The 15,737-nt window shown below is 41.7% G+C and overlaps 1 protein-coding gene across 1 annotated transcript in view; it reads right to left on the bottom strand.

The window, feature by feature from the left end:
• Window positions 1-15,737, bottom strand: part of NELL1 (neural EGFL like 1) — a 252,769-nt gene that overhangs the window by 219,895 nt on the left and 17,137 nt on the right. The window lies entirely within an intron of this gene.

Here is a 15,737-nt window from a genome sequence, read left to right as displayed (position 1 = left end):
GAGCCCACAAAAGCTATTCAAGTTACTGAGAAGGATAGTTGAGAGCAGCTTATTAAAATAAAACAGAGAAGCCACAATATGTTCAATGTCCTTTTATTCCACTCATAAATCAAGCAAGCCAACCCTCTGCTTAAAGAAGGGATGAGATGCAGGACAACCTAGGGGCAAGAGCCTTGGGTCTGGACTTCAAAGACCATTATTGGAATTTCAGCTCTGTTATTTACTGGCTGTGTAACTGGGAACAGTGATTTAGGCAGCCTTGCACACTAGCTCTGTGACCCTGGGCAAGTCACTTCACCCCATCTGCCTCAGTTTCTGTAAAATGAGGATAATAATAACACCTACCTCCCAGGGTGTAGTAGAAATTTGGATTTGAAGATCTTTCCCACCCATTAATAGGCCATGTCACAGGAAGACTAAGACATAAGAAGCTTGGAGGACAAGATCATTGCCCCTTACCCCAAGATTCTGAGCCCCATTCATTCGAGGGGAGAATAATGACATTGTTTTATATACTTATCTTATGTTATCCCTGTTATATTGTTGCGTAAAGTTCTGTTGACAGTAGTCATCCCAGAATTCCCATTGCCCTATGTAATGGATAAGAAAGACCTTGGGGCCGAAAGTACTAGCAATTTGGATCTGCAGATCTTTCCCACCCATTAATAGGCCACGGGACCTGCTTACGTCACAGGAAGCCTAAGACATATGTGGTGGGAGGAGCTTCCTGACAGGAAAAGGAAGTTACATCACAGGAAAATGCAGAGAGAGACAGAAAGATGTTATGGCTGCTAATGGCCACCCTCGTGATTGTCAGAACTGAACAGACTGACTCAGCTGTACTGGGAGTTTGTTTTGGGAAAGATCCCAAGAGGGGGTCGGAGAGGTTTTGGGATGGTGAGGCTCCAGGTTGTTATATTGTATGTGGAATGTTTTACTGCTGTGGTCAACTGGATAAATGGCTTGTGGGATATGGTACTCTGGTGTCTGAATAAATGGTTTACTTCTTCTGCCTTCTATGTGGAGAGTCTCGTATACTTTGCGATACAGAACCACATAGGCATGTTGACAATTATCATCTACATTGTTATCATTGCCTTACTGATGCACAGGGTTGTTGCAAGGATAAAATGAGATGACATTGGTAGAAACTCTTTGCAAAACTTCCAGCATGGTGATGTAAATGCTAACTTTTATTATGCTATAGTTTGGCTTCTCTGAGCTTCGGCCTCTTAATATGTAAAATGGGGATAAAAATACCTGCCCCGTATCACAAATGGGTAAGGATGAGCATAAGGAGGAAAAGAAAGATCATATATTTGGAAAAGCTTAGTAAACAACATAAAAATAGATAAATATCAGCGATTTTATTATTGATATAGCTGACACAGCCTATAATGGATTGGTTCATGGGAGATTTCAGAAGGTGTTTTGGCTTTGAGGAACAATTCCTAGTGTTTTCTCCCCCAAACTTGGTCCATAAGGTTGTATAGCTCAGATAGCTCCCCACAAATGTGCGGTGAGCTGTGCCCAAATTTGAATAGAAGGAGGAGAAAAGACTAAACTACATTTAGGAAAATGTAGCATTTTTAATGAACCTAAATTTCCCTCTATTAAAAAAAAGTTCATCTTTTTAACACTAATATTCTTCCAAGGACGCCTATTACCAGGAAGCATAGAATACCAATGTCTTGGAACAATTAAAGTTTCAGGTCATCCAAAGGGCACTGTGGGTATAAATGGGGCTACAGTACCAAGAAAACAGCGCAGAAGCCATGGTATAAATATTACCAGATTTGTACGATTCAAAAAGAGCCAGGCCAGCCAGATACAGAGAGTAAGGGACTCCTGTGTTATTGTTGCTGTGTAGTTGTTCTTTTCAGTCATGTCTGACTCTTCATGACTGCATTTAGTGTTTTCTTGGCAAACATAATGGAGTGGTTTGCCATTTCCTTTTCCAGCTTGTTTTACAGATGAGGAAACTGAGGCAAACAGGGTTAAGTAACTTGCCCAGGGTCACAGAGATATTAAGTGTCTGAGGTGGGATTGGAACTCAGGTCTTCCTGACTCCAGACCTGTCCTTTTATCTGCTGAACCACCTAACTATCCTCATCTACACAATAAAGAGACCTATAGGAAAACCCCCAGCTACTTGGCAGACAATCTGTGGGGGATGCTTGGGAGGACAAGTGCACCCGAGATGGGCCGAAATCTGCACTGTTGGAAGGAGTTCTGGGTGGGGAGGCTAGTGGACCTAAGTTCAAATCCTAACTCTGTTACTTGCTACTCGTGTGACCAGAGTTACAACCTCTCTATCTAGGTCCAAGTTCCTCGTTTGAGAAAAATGAAGGAGTTTGTACCAGACTGCCTGGAAGGTCCTTCCAGCTTTAAAGACAGGGTGCTCCAAAAGTCTCATTGTGCTCTAAGACTTCTGGAAAATGGAGATTAAAATACCCATCAAACGGATTAGTGGAAGCTTGAGGATGAAATAAGAGATAGTGTATTTGAAAATGCTTAATAAACTACAAAGAAATACAGAAATTATGGCTAATTTTACTAAATTAGTGGAGTGGCCCAAAATTCTTACTGCAGTTTTAGGCTACTGAAGCTTATGGATGACAAAAATAGAAATAGCGATGTCGGTTAACAAACATTTGCTTAGCTACTAAAGCTTAAAATGCTCTAAGACTTTTGGACCACCCTGTACATATGATCCTATAACTTTAATATTCAACATGTGTAAAGCAAGAGCATAGGGTACCAGACTAAGAATCAGAAGGACCTGGGTTCAAATTCCACTCTGAAACGTGCTTTGTGACCATAGGCTAGTCCCTCAATCTCCCTGAATTCTTGTTTTCTCATCTGTAAAATGAGGATAATGAGATTTCTGAGACCTAGCAAACAGGGTTATTTATGAGACTTAAGTATGTAAAGGATTTTTGCTGCCTTTAAAGCACTAAACATTGTTGTCATTCTGTCATTTTTTCAATTGTGTCCAATTTTTGTGACCTCATTTGGGGTGTTCTTGGCAAAGATACTGGAGCGATTTACCATTTCCTTCTCCAGAGCATTTTATAGATGAGGAAAGTGAGACAAACAGGGTTAAGTGACTTGCCCAGGGTCATACAGCTAGTGTCTGAGACCAGATTTGAACTCAGGAAGATGAGTCTTCCTGATTCCAAGCCCCACACTTTATCCGTTGTACCACCTAGCTGCCCAAAGCAACAAAAAAAGTCAGTTATTATTATCATGATCATTCCCCCTCATCAACTTTTCCTGATTTATCTATTTATATCAAAGAAGTTACTGTTCATTTAGTCATTCAGCATAGAAACTTTGTTGATATCTGTTCCTTACTTCCGTATCAAGTCACTTGCTGAAGCCTATCAACTGTCTGCCTAAAATACCTCTTGAAGTCTATCTTGAAAGAATAGATGATTTCCAGGTCAACCTAGTGGGAAAACCCCTGATTGTAGAGTTATGGGACTTTGAGGTCATCTTGTCCAATGCTCTTACATTATAGATCCAAAAACTGAGACCGATCAGTCTCAGTTTTTTATATATATATGTATTATATATATTATAAAATATTATACAGGATTAAGTGGTTAAGAGTTCACCAGAACCTAGGTCAGTCAATTAGCATTCACTAAGTGCTTATTACGTGCCAAGAACTGTGCTAAGACCCAAGAAGAGGAATACAAGTGGAAATATAGTCTCTGCCCTCAAGGAGTTTACATTGGAATGGAGGAAGAAAACACAAAAAAACAAGGTGAAAAGAGAATTAGGGTTGGGGGTGGGGAGAGAGGAAGGAGGAGAGAGAGAGAGAGAGAGAGAGAGAGAGAGAGAGAGAGAGAGAGAGAGAGAGAGAGAGAGAGAGAGACAGAGAGAGACAGAGAGAGACAGAGAGACAGAAGTGGAAGTGCTGAGTGCAGCCTGGAGAGAAATGGGACATGACCAGTCTCAGCGCCCTCCTTAAATGGAGTGTCTGGGATAAACTGTCCAATCAGAGGGCAGGCTGCAGGAGATGAAGGAACTTCTAGTAAATTCCAGGGCTGGTGGGAGACTTTAGGATGGTAGAGGAATTCCTGGAGAGATCCCAAACTCTAACTCCACTGGTTATTCCATTACACCACTGCTGCCTCCTTCATTTCCCTTCTCTTGTCATTGTCATCACCCCCACAGAAGCCAACATGCCACTGTCCAAACTACTTCTAAGTGTTTTTCTCCCTCAAATCCATCTTTCACACTGCTACTGGATTATCTTCCTTATGCATAGATCTATTTCATGGTTTACAGATGCAGGGCAATAGGAATTTCCTTGGCAGATAAGTAGGCTGCAGTACATTACCAATAATGGCTTACACATAAGGGTTGGAAAAGACTTCATATCAAGGACACATGTGGCCTGAAAAAGAGGTAAGCCTGTAAAACAGTGAAAGTTACTGGTAGCTAATCCAAGTGTTACACTGATGTTGTCTACTATTAAAAGCCCAGAAAGTTCTCTGTGAAGGCTATATGGCAATATGCGCTATACTGCAGAGGATGAGAAAGCAGGGATGGCAAGTTGACAAAGATGACAAAAATGGAAATGTTCAAAATCAGTACCTACTATGTGTCAGGTAATTGGCAAAGATGATCAACATGGAAATATACAATGTTAAGTCAACAAGTATTTATTAAGTACCTACTATGTGTCAGGTAACTGGCAAAAGTGACCAACATGGAAATATACAATGTCAGTCAACAAGCATTTATTAAGAACTTACTATGCATCAGGTAATTGGCAAAGATGACAAAATGAGAATATTCTCTTTTAGTCAACAAATATGTATTAAGTTCTGGTTATGTGCATTGGAGATACAAAGAAAGACAAAAATCAATTCCTTCTCTCAAGATGCTCTTAGTCTAATATGATAGGAGCAACACACATTCAAACAACTGTACAAACAAGAAATATAGAGGACAAAATAGAAATGATCAACAGAGAGAAGACACTAGCATGGAGAAGAATTGGAAAAGGTTTCCCTGCAGAAAGTGAAATGCTAGTTGGGATTGGAAGGAAGCTAGGGAAGCCAGGAGCCAGAGATGAGGGAGATTGTAGCCAGAATGGAGAAGTTCAGAGTTTAGGATGTTGGAAGTGGAGCAGTTGAAATGATGGTAAGGTTAAATATTCAATAGTCCCAATGGGCAACAGAAGTGGAAATAGAGGCAGGGAGGTGGGGATCATAAGAATGAGGGATTTAAGAAACTGAGGGGAAAGTGTTAGAGAATCATCAATGAGACTATTAAAATATCTGAAGTGGCAGGGGAAGGAATATTGAACTCATGGAAGGCAGAAAAGTGGCCATAATTCATGAGTTCAGGGTCCCATGTGGAGGTGGAAAAGGTCTTCAAAGTTCCTCCCATTTCTGGAGGAGGAAACCGATGTTCATGGAGATAAAGTAATTTAGCTAATGCCACACAATAGCAAAGCCAGAATCTGAGCTCGGGTCCCCTTCCTACAAATCTACTGCACTCATTGCTTCCTCTCTAGCACATCAGGAGGTGACCATGGCGAGAATAAGGAAAAAGGACAGTGGAATCATAGGTCATGAAAAGGCTAAAGAAAAGAGGGGTGGTGATGGTGGTGGTGGTAGTGATGGAGGGAGGGCCTAGAAATGCTAATAGAAAAGAAAGAATATGGTAACTCTAAGGACCTTTGAAAAGGAGTAAATGGGGAAAGGAATGACCAGAATTACAGCAATTAGAGTTGTAAAGTACTTAGAAGATGGCCAGCTTTCACTTAACACAACACACTGGAATGAGTGCAATAGGAAGAAGCCCAGGATGAAGGGAGGTTTGTTAATAAAGTGGCAGACAGGTAACACCCCATACAGTGGATAAGGGAAGTGGCATTAAGACATTATTTATAAGTCAGATGGTATGTCTGAACAATGGGAATTAAGAGAATGAGTCGATAGGGTATCATTGACACCATGTGCTTTCACAGCTGAGGTCCTCTTAGGAGAACGTTACCCCATAATTTCCTGGATAGTCTGTCTACAGCAGGGTTAGCAGATGTAGTAATGGAATGACACTAGGTGGTAGCTTCTATAGGCTAACTCTCCACAGGTAAGGGAAACCTAAGCTTCAAGACATAGGTCAAATCTCCACCCCCTCCATGAAGTCTGTCCTAACCATCCCAAACTGAGATCTATATCCTTCCTCTTAGCTCGTATGGTATGTCCTATCTATGAAATTCATTTGGAAATTGATAGATAATTCTTTGTAACATCTCTTCTTTGTCCTCTATCATCATCTTGAATGATCATTTTTAAAATTAAGGTTTGGTTTTTCAAAATATCACATGCTTAAGTGTTAGAGATAGTGTAATACAAGGCACTGGCTCTGGAGTTGGACGATCCAAGTTCAAATCCCAACTCTGATACTTACCACCTGGGTGACCCTGGGCAACTTCCCTAGACTTCCTTTGGACTAGATGGCCTACCTCTTAGGTCCCTTCTTGCTCTCAATGTATAATCCCGTGATCTTGTGTGGTTGGCTCAACCAGGGCATAAAACTTAAAGACAGGTACCGATAACCTTGAAACACCTGACTCATTGTAAGTACTCGATAAATGTCTGGTGATAGAAGTAGCATGGGCAGGGCAAAGCGGGCCATATTTGGAATCAACGAATCTGTGTTTGAAACCAGGATCTGTCCCTTGTTACTTATATTATCTGGAGCAAATCATCTTTAAGAGATTAAATTGCCTTATCTATCAAATGGGAAATACCAGAATGGATGACTGATGATCTCTTTGAGTTCTAACATCTGTAGTCCTGTGGTCCTATGATCTGTGCTAAGAGTGGAGTTGCAGCATGAATAATCCAAGACTCATTTGCATTTAACTTTCCAATTGGACTTTTGTTTTCCAGTAGATTTGGCTTCCCTCTTCACACTTGCTAATGTTATTAGCTGGCTCAAAGTAGTTTGCATTCCCTGAGAACACACCAACAGGCAGAGCCAAGCATAATGCAGTCCACTGGGCAGCAGCAGGGAGCCATCTAAGGAGGAAATTTTGCTGCAGAGTCTAAAGTAGTTCACATACATACACACAAAGTTTAACAGTGAGATATTCCATTGCTTAAAAAGATAGGAACCTGAGATGTATCACACATCATCAGCCCTGTGGTCCACCCAAGCCAGGAGTCTGTCTCTGAAGGCAGCACCAAGCAACTGAAGAGGAAGATTATCCTCCCACAAAATCAGCCGAAAGGAGTTGGTATCTGCCTACCATCTGGAGGGGGGAAGCGGGTGGAGGCTGGCATTAGGAACAGAGTTTGCAGATGGGCTCATTCCATCACACTTCTGACCAAGCAAGTATTCTCTAGTGGAAGACTCTCACTGATTAACCAGACTTTCCTCCTAACAATCCTGCTAACAAAAGTCCCTTTAAGCGAGGATAGTGTCTGGACCCGTGCTTTAATATGTATAGAGGACTCCCAGGTTGGCACCTTTTCTGTAATTTATAGTGTTAGAAATTTGCCTAGAGTACTGAGAGCTTAAACGATTTGCCTCAAGTCAAACAGCCGGTATGGATCACAGGCAAGCCGTGAATCCAAATCTTCCTAATGTGGAGGCCAACCCTCTATTCACACTATGCCCCCTTTCTAACAGGATTCTTTTTTTTAAAGTCAACATATATGGGTCTTTGTCACAAATCTGCTGCTCATAAAATTAAATTTAATTGCTGAACAAGTCCTTGGAGATCTCAGAACTATCATAGGATTCTCATGGGCTTAGAGGCCATCTAGTCCAAACCCCTCATTTTTATAGATGAGGAAACTGAGATCCAGGGACATTAATGACTTACTCAAGGTTACACAAGCACTAAGTGGCAGAGCCCAGATTTGAACTTTGATTCTCTAGATACAAAATCAATGTACTTTGACTGCAAAATAAGGCAGCTAGATGGCACAGTAGACAGAGTTGGGCCAGGAGTCACAAAACCTGCCTCAAATCCAGCCTCATATATTTCCTTGCTGTGTAACCCAGGACAAGTCAATTAATCTCTGTTTGCCTCCATTTCCTCAACTGCAAAGTAGGTAATAATGGCACCTCCCTTCCAGGTAGGTTTGTTGTGAGAATAAAATGATGTAATATTTGTGAATCACTTAGCGCCATGCATGGCACATAGTAGGTGCCATATAAATGCTAGCTATTTTTATTGGAATCAGTGTCAGACATGGGTCTTGTACCCAGATCCTCTGACTTCTAGTTCAGTGGTCTATATGCTGAGCCTCAGACCCATCTTTAAACCCAAGTCCTTTATGAAGTGTTCCCTGATCACCCTAGCCAGAAACACTCCTTTTCTCCTCAATGCCAAGAACACTTACTATCCGTATCATTCATTTGTCACTTGGCGTTACTGATTGACAAGGGATAAGGTGGCAAGGGTCTACATCATCACAGATGGCATATGATCTCAAAGCTCTATTGAAGTATCAGAGAATAAGGGCTTACTACTGACCTGTATTGTTATCCATTTTTGTGCACATGTCAACCATACAGCAAACATTCATTAAGTATCTACTATGTAATTTAGTTTGTGACTATAATCTAGTAGACTATAAACTTCTTGAGGGCAGGAGCTGTATCAGGTTATTGTCTGTAGACCCTACAGCACTATAGAAATCAAATAGAAGGGTTTTGGAGCTTACTGATGAATGAGAAATTTAGAAAGGACTTGTGCTTATCTGAGCTCATTAGGGCTCTAGCTTGAAAGGTACTAGATGCTGCTTGACACTAAACAACCTGTGTACAAATGTCAGCAGACACTATAAGGTATCAAGAGGCACTGATAGTAACAATCGATCTCCATGGGTAAAAGGCATTCCTGTGGTGGAAGAGAGTCCATATGACAGGAAAGGAAGAACCCAGGCACATGTCTCCTTTCTCATTGCTTCTTTTGTCCTTGGTTACTGGGCTTGTTGAGGAATAATAAGTCTAGGGGGAATTTATGACCTTAAATGGAAGGTTATAAATCACCCTCCCTGGTCTTTACTTATTTCTCCCATTTTATAACCTTGGACTAGTTCTGAAATCACAGTCAGTCCTGTGGGGTTACTAAGTCAATCAGGGCAAGCCTATTGTTGGACAGCAGAGACCCAATCCAGGCCAGATTCCATACATGTTCCACTATAAGGATTCTAGACTTCTCCCACTTCTAGTGCTCCCCAAATAATCACATAAAGAAGGCTAGTAAGCTAATAATTGTATCTATCAGGGAGAATGAATCAACACAGAAAAGGAAAAGCAAAAGGAAGACTCAATAGAGAGGACCACTGATCAGAACAAGCAATGGAGATATGGTAGCCAGTGACTTCCTGACATCAGAGAGCTGGAAAGGCTTCCTGCTTAAACACTGGAGGGGGTTGGAACAATTTCTCAGTACATTCCCCCTTTTCTTGGAGCCATGGGGAAGGGAAATGATTCTGAAGTAGACATTTTACTCAGACTAGATTCATTCCACAGAATAAGGATCCTACTTCCTGTTGCCCTACCTCCATCAGCAATTCTAGTTTTTTACAGATTTAAGTGCTGGATAGAAAACAAACTTAGGGCTATAGATGTTGCTGACAATGCTCCACAGGTCAATCTGCAACACTCTCTCTCTCTCTCTCTCTCTCTCTCTCTCTCTCTCTCACTCTCTCCCATTCCCCTCAAATTATGGACTTCTTCCTCATCTAATGCCTCCTTCTTCAAAAATTCTCCATGAGAGGGGGCGGAGCCAAGATGGCGGCTGGTAAGCACGGACTGGAGTGAGCTCCGTACCCGAGTCCCTCCAAAAATCTATAAAAAAGGGCTCTGAACCAATTCTAGAACGGCAGAACCCACAGAACAGCAGAGGGAAGCAGGGCTCCAGCCCAGGACAGCCCGGATGGTCTCTGGGTGAGCTCTATTCCACACGGAGCTGGGAGCTGGGAGCTGGGAGCTGGGAACGGAGTGGAGCAGAGCCCAGCCTGAGCGGCGTGGACGATCCAGGCCAGAAGCCGGGCGGAGGGGGCCCTAGCGCCCTGAATATGTGAGCTGCGGCAGTTACCAGACCCCTCGACCCACAAACACCAAAGACTGCGGAGAAGGTTAGTGGGAAAAGCTGCGGGAGTGGAAGGAGTTCGCGGTTCGGCTTCCAGCCCCGGGGGCAGCGGAGGTGGGGCAGCTACAGCTGTTGTTACTTCCGGCTCCAGGCCCACCTGGTGGGGGGAATTAAGTGGCGGATCACAGCAGGGGTGCACAGCCTGCCGAAGATCTGAGCCCAGTCTGGACTGGGGGTCCTTGGGGAAGGAGGAGTGCGGCTCTGACAGAGCTGGCACTTCCCCCCCAAACGTAGAACATAGAACTCTGTAATCTACAAGCAGTCATACCCCACTGAAAAACTCAAGGGTCAAGTTAGTTGGTTGGGAATATGGCCAGGACGCGAAAACGCGCCCAGATTCAGTCTCAGACTTTGGATTCTTTCTTTGGTGACAAAGAAGACCAAAACATACAGCCTAAAGAAGACAGCAAAGTCATAGAGCCTACAACCAAAGCCTCCAAGAAAAACATGAACTGGCCCCAGACCATAGAAGAACTCAAAAAGGATTTGGAAAAGCAAGTTAGAGAAGTAGAGGAAAAATTGGGAAGAGAAATAAGAAGGATGCGAGAAAACCATGAAAAACAAGTCAATGACTTGCTAAAGGAGACCCAAAAAAATACTGAAAAATACACTGAAGAAAACAACACCTTACAAAATAGACTAACTCAAATGGCAAAAGAGCTCCAAAAAGCCAATGAGGAGAAGAATTCCTTGAAAGGCAGAATTAGCCAAATGGAAAAGGAGGTCCAAAAGACCACTGAAGAAAATACTACTTTAAAAATTAGATTGGAGCAAGTGGAAGCTAGTGACTTTATGAGAAATCAGGATATTATAAAACAGAACCAGAGGAATGAAAAAATGGAAGACAATGTGAAATATCTCCTTGGAAAAACCACTGACCTGGAAAATAGATCCAGGAGAGATAATTTAAAAATTATTGGACTACCTGAAAGCCATGATCAAAAAAAGAGCCTAGATACCATCTTTCAGGAAATTATCAAGGAGAACTGCCCTGATATTCTAGAGCCACAGGGCAAAATAGAAATTGAAAGAATCCATCGATCGCCTCCGCAAATAGATCCCAAAAAGAAATCTCCTAGGAATATTGTTGCCAAATTCCAGAGCTCCCAGATCAAGGAGAAAATACTGCAAGCAGCCAGAAAGAAACAATTTGAATATTGTGGAAACCCAATCAGAATAACCCAAGACCTGGCAGCTTCTACATTAAGAGATCGAAGGGCTTGGAATGCGATATTCCGGAGGTCAATGGAGCTAGGATTAAAACCTAGAATCACCTACCCAGCAAAACTGAGTATCATGTTCCAAGGCAAAATATGGACTTTCAATAAAATGGAGGACTTTCAAGCTTTCTCAGTGAAAAGACCAGAACTGAATAGAAAATTTGACTTTCAAACACAAGAATCAAGAGAAGCATGAAAAGGTAATCAAGAAACGGAAATTGCAAGGGACTTACTAAAGTTGAACTGTTTTGTTTACATTCCTACATGGAAAGATGATGAGTATGATTCATGAGACCTCAGTATTAGGGTAGTTGAAGGGAATATGCATATATATATGCATATATATATGTTTATGTATATATATAAGTGAATGTGTATGTATGCATGTATCTATGTGTATATGTATGTATGTGTATGTATGTGTATATATATATATATATATATATATATATATGTAAAAGAAAGAGAGCAGACACAGGGTGAGTTGAGGATGAAGGGAAGATAGCTAAAAGAAATAAAATGAAATTAAGGGATGAGAGAGTAACTTACTGAGAGAGGGAGATAGGGAGAGATAGAATGGGGTGGATTATCTCCCATAAAGGTGGCAAGAGGAAGCAGTTCTAGGAGAGGAGGGGAGTGGGCAGGTGAGGGGGGAATGAGTGAACCTTGCTCTCATCAGATTTGGCCTGAGGGGGAATACCATACATACTCAGTTGGGTATCTTACCCCACAGGAAAGAAGAGGGAGGAAGATAAAAAAAAAAAATAAAAGGCAGGGGGATGATGGAGTGGAGGGCAGATGGGGGTGGAGGTAATCAAAACAAACACTTTGGAAAGGGGACAGGGTCAAGGAAGAAAAATCAATAAAGCGGGATGGGTTGGGAAGGAGCAAAATGTAGTTAGCCTTTCACAACATGAATATTGTGGAAGGGTTATACATAATAATACATGGGGGGCCTAGGTTGAATTGCTCAATTTCTTAGGGAGGGTGGGTGGGAAGGGAAGAGGGAAGGGAATTTGGAACTCAAAGTTTTAAAATCAGATGTTCAAAAACAAAAAAAACTTTTTGTATGCAACTAAAAAATAAGATACACAGGCAATGGGGCGTAGAAATTTATCTTGCCCTACAAGAAAGGAAGGGAAAAGGGGATGAGAGGGGAGGGGGGTGATAGAGGGGAGGGCTGAATGGGGAACAGGGTAACCAGAATATACGCCATCTTGGAGGGGGGGGAGGGCAGAAATGGGGAGAAAATTTGTAATTCAAACTGTTGTGAAAATCAATGCTGAAAACCAAATCTGTTAAATAAATAAATTGCATTAATTAAAAAAAAAAATTCTCCATGAACCAATCACAATCATCTACATACACAGCCTCCCAGAATTTCTCTCTAAAACACCCAGTGCTATGTATTCTGGGACACCCACCTAAGCAGGGCTACAAAACAATTTTGTTATATAATCAGATACAATTAAGGCAGTTCTCATGATTTCCTCATTTGTAATATCTTTATTTCATCCTAGAGTCCATAAAGCCATATGTTACTGACACAATCTAACACCACAAATACAACCTTGCATTTTTCCCTTTCTGTTAAATTAGAAATCCTTAACCTCTTTTATACCATGGACTCCTTTGACAGTCTGGTGATTCTTAAGGACCCTTCTCAGAATAATATTTTTGAATGCATAAAATAAAAAACAAAGGACTACTAAAGAAACCACTTTTTCCCCAGCACTAGGCTGGCCCAGTTCCCCAAAATGATATTAAGTGGCATGAGCTCAATGCCTTTCACCATCCCAGTCACCCTTTTCTGGATACTCTCCAACTTACCAATGAACTTCCTGAAATGTGGTACCCAACACAACAGATGTGGTCTAATCAGAGCAGAATACAGAGGAACAATAATCATTGAGGATGAATGGACAAAGGTAATTCCATGGTTGAATTTATCATGGGATTTTGAATGGCTTTAACATATTAATGGATGATACCTTGCTGGAACAGACCTTCAAAGTCAAGCCTCCGTGTTAAAGGTAGTGCAATTTTAAAGATACTTGAGGATTGGTTTGCAAAATATCACAGAGATTCAGAGAGGAGAAGGGGAGGGGGAGGGCAATGGGAGGGAGAAGGGGAGAGAGGGGAAGAGGGATTACTAGCTACTGACACGTAGGACTTTCTCATTTCTATTTTAAAAGAACATGCTTTCTGAAAATCTCTCTGAAACTTGTTTTTGTAAGCATTGAGTGTATCCATGACTAAAAAAGCAATGAGAAAGGAAGGATCAAAATTCTAGAGTTAGAAAAGACCTTAGGGGTCATACAATCCAACCTTTTCGTTTTATAGATGAGCAAACCGAAACACAGACATATGGAGTGACTTGTCCAAGGTCATCCAAGTAATAAGGAACAAAGTGGGGATGAGAATGCAGATCCCATGACTCCAAGTATAGCACTCCAACCTCTGTTCTTTCTACTTCACCAGTCACATAACTAAGTACAGAAAATACAAGATTCCACTGTCTATTGACTGTTGGTTATTGTGTTGGCAATTTCATCTTGCCCACCTGGCACAAAATATTGCCTCAAAGTAATTCTTTTAGAAGGTTCGGGCAAAGTGATTGGATCCATCTTGATTTTCCCCACTAAGACTGCATTAATGCCCATTTTCCTCACAGCAAATTGGTATTTCCCTTCGGGTAAATTTAAGGTCATACCCTTCAATATGTCTATTCCAATGATGTATTCGGGAATAGGCACAATAACCACACTATATTCTTTCTTGGGCAACTGTCCAATTTTCATCATTAATTTAACTTGCCTGGCTGATATTTCAGTCCCTCCTAGTCCTGTAATGGTAATAGGAGTTCCATGGCTGAACTTGTTTGGATTTCCATAAATAAGGGTGGCCTCGGCCGCAGTATCTATTAATGCCTCAGTTACTGTACTTGACCCATTTTTCCAATATATGGTCAAGTTAATGTGAGGTCTGCAATCCAGCCTGTGTATTTCCTTAATTTGGACTGGGGCTCGGCCTGTTCCCTAGTATTCCCTTTCATGTGATTCACTTGGGTTTGAAGGTTCAACATCTGTAGAATTTGCAGGAGCAGTTCTCATTTCCCTATCTCTCCTGTTATCAAGTCCTTTATCTCTATACATTCTGTATAATTCATTGGTTGGAAAGCCATCTATCATTTCAAAACCTACCCCTGCTCTCAATAGAGCAGTAAACATTTCTTTCCTTGTTACTCTCCTTTGGCGCCAAGTTTGCTGGTTATTCACCCTTCTCTCTCGAGGAGATCTATCCCTTCCCCAGTCACCTAAGTCATGTAACTGTAAAATCTTATTTATCACTGTTGTAAGACGGCTCCCTACTTCTCCAAGTAATAAATTCAAAATTAGTTGTTTATAAGCAGGGGGAGCTGTCCTAATTATTAAATTCCTATGAGGCAGTCCCATTGGATCATTGTAATATTTGTCTGCGGTTCCTATCATAATGGCAGTCTTCATCACCTCCTCCTTTAGTCTCATGATACAATCTCTAAGTGAATACCAGGGTCTGTGCTCAGTGGGCCACATAGAATCAGTAGCATATCTCTTATTGCATCCCACAGTGGCTAACGCCAACAGAGTAGTCCTGCTATCACCATCTCCTTGCTGATGATGTTCCCTAAAAGCTTGTTGAACTAGAGGATCATGGCTGATACCTATGAATCTCATACAGTCTGTCCTATCTACTGATATTCCACTGGCCCCTTGATCACTGAGTCTTACCATCCAAGATATCAATGGTTCTCCTATTCTTTGGCTGAATCTTCTCAAAATATCTGTGACCTCTTGCGGTGAGAAATCTTCCTGAATTTCCCTTGTAACTGAATCTTCACCTCTGGTTTCTGTCTTCCTCCTTTGTATGGGTCGAGCCCTTGTCTGATCATTTAACCATCTCCTATTCTCTGTGTGAGGGACATCCTGAACCCCAGTAGTGTTTTGTGCCTCAGCCCCTAACGTTGCCTCATTTTCCCCCCACCCACTTCCTCTGCCACCATGGCTAGGACGAAGCAGGCAGTCAGGCTCTTTCTGGGCTGGGTTGGAATGCACTCTTGGCTTATTTGGTCTCCTGTTGCTCCTAGCCACATTAATAGAAAAGTTCTCATTTGAGTCAGTTTGGTCTCCTGCTATCTGAGATTCCCCTTCTTGCTGTGGGGTAGGAGTGCCCCCATGTCTTTCACTTAATCTCAATCTTTCGTATACTAGCCAGTAGGCTGATAACACTATCCAGCTTTGCCTAGATAGTGATGCTCCTGACTGAATCCCAACTTCTTGTAAACACTTTTCCAAATCCCTAGGATCTCCTCTCCGTAGCCTTGGTTCCCAGTTTTC

This window comes from Trichosurus vulpecula, chromosome 6 (genome assembly GCF_011100635.1).
Source record: "Trichosurus vulpecula isolate mTriVul1 chromosome 6, mTriVul1.pri, whole genome shotgun sequence".
NCBI lineage: Eukaryota > Metazoa > Chordata > Mammalia > Diprotodontia > Phalangeridae > Trichosurus > Trichosurus vulpecula.
The sequence above is the reverse complement of the archived record's forward strand: the minus strand, read 5'-3'. Positions and strand labels throughout refer to the sequence as shown.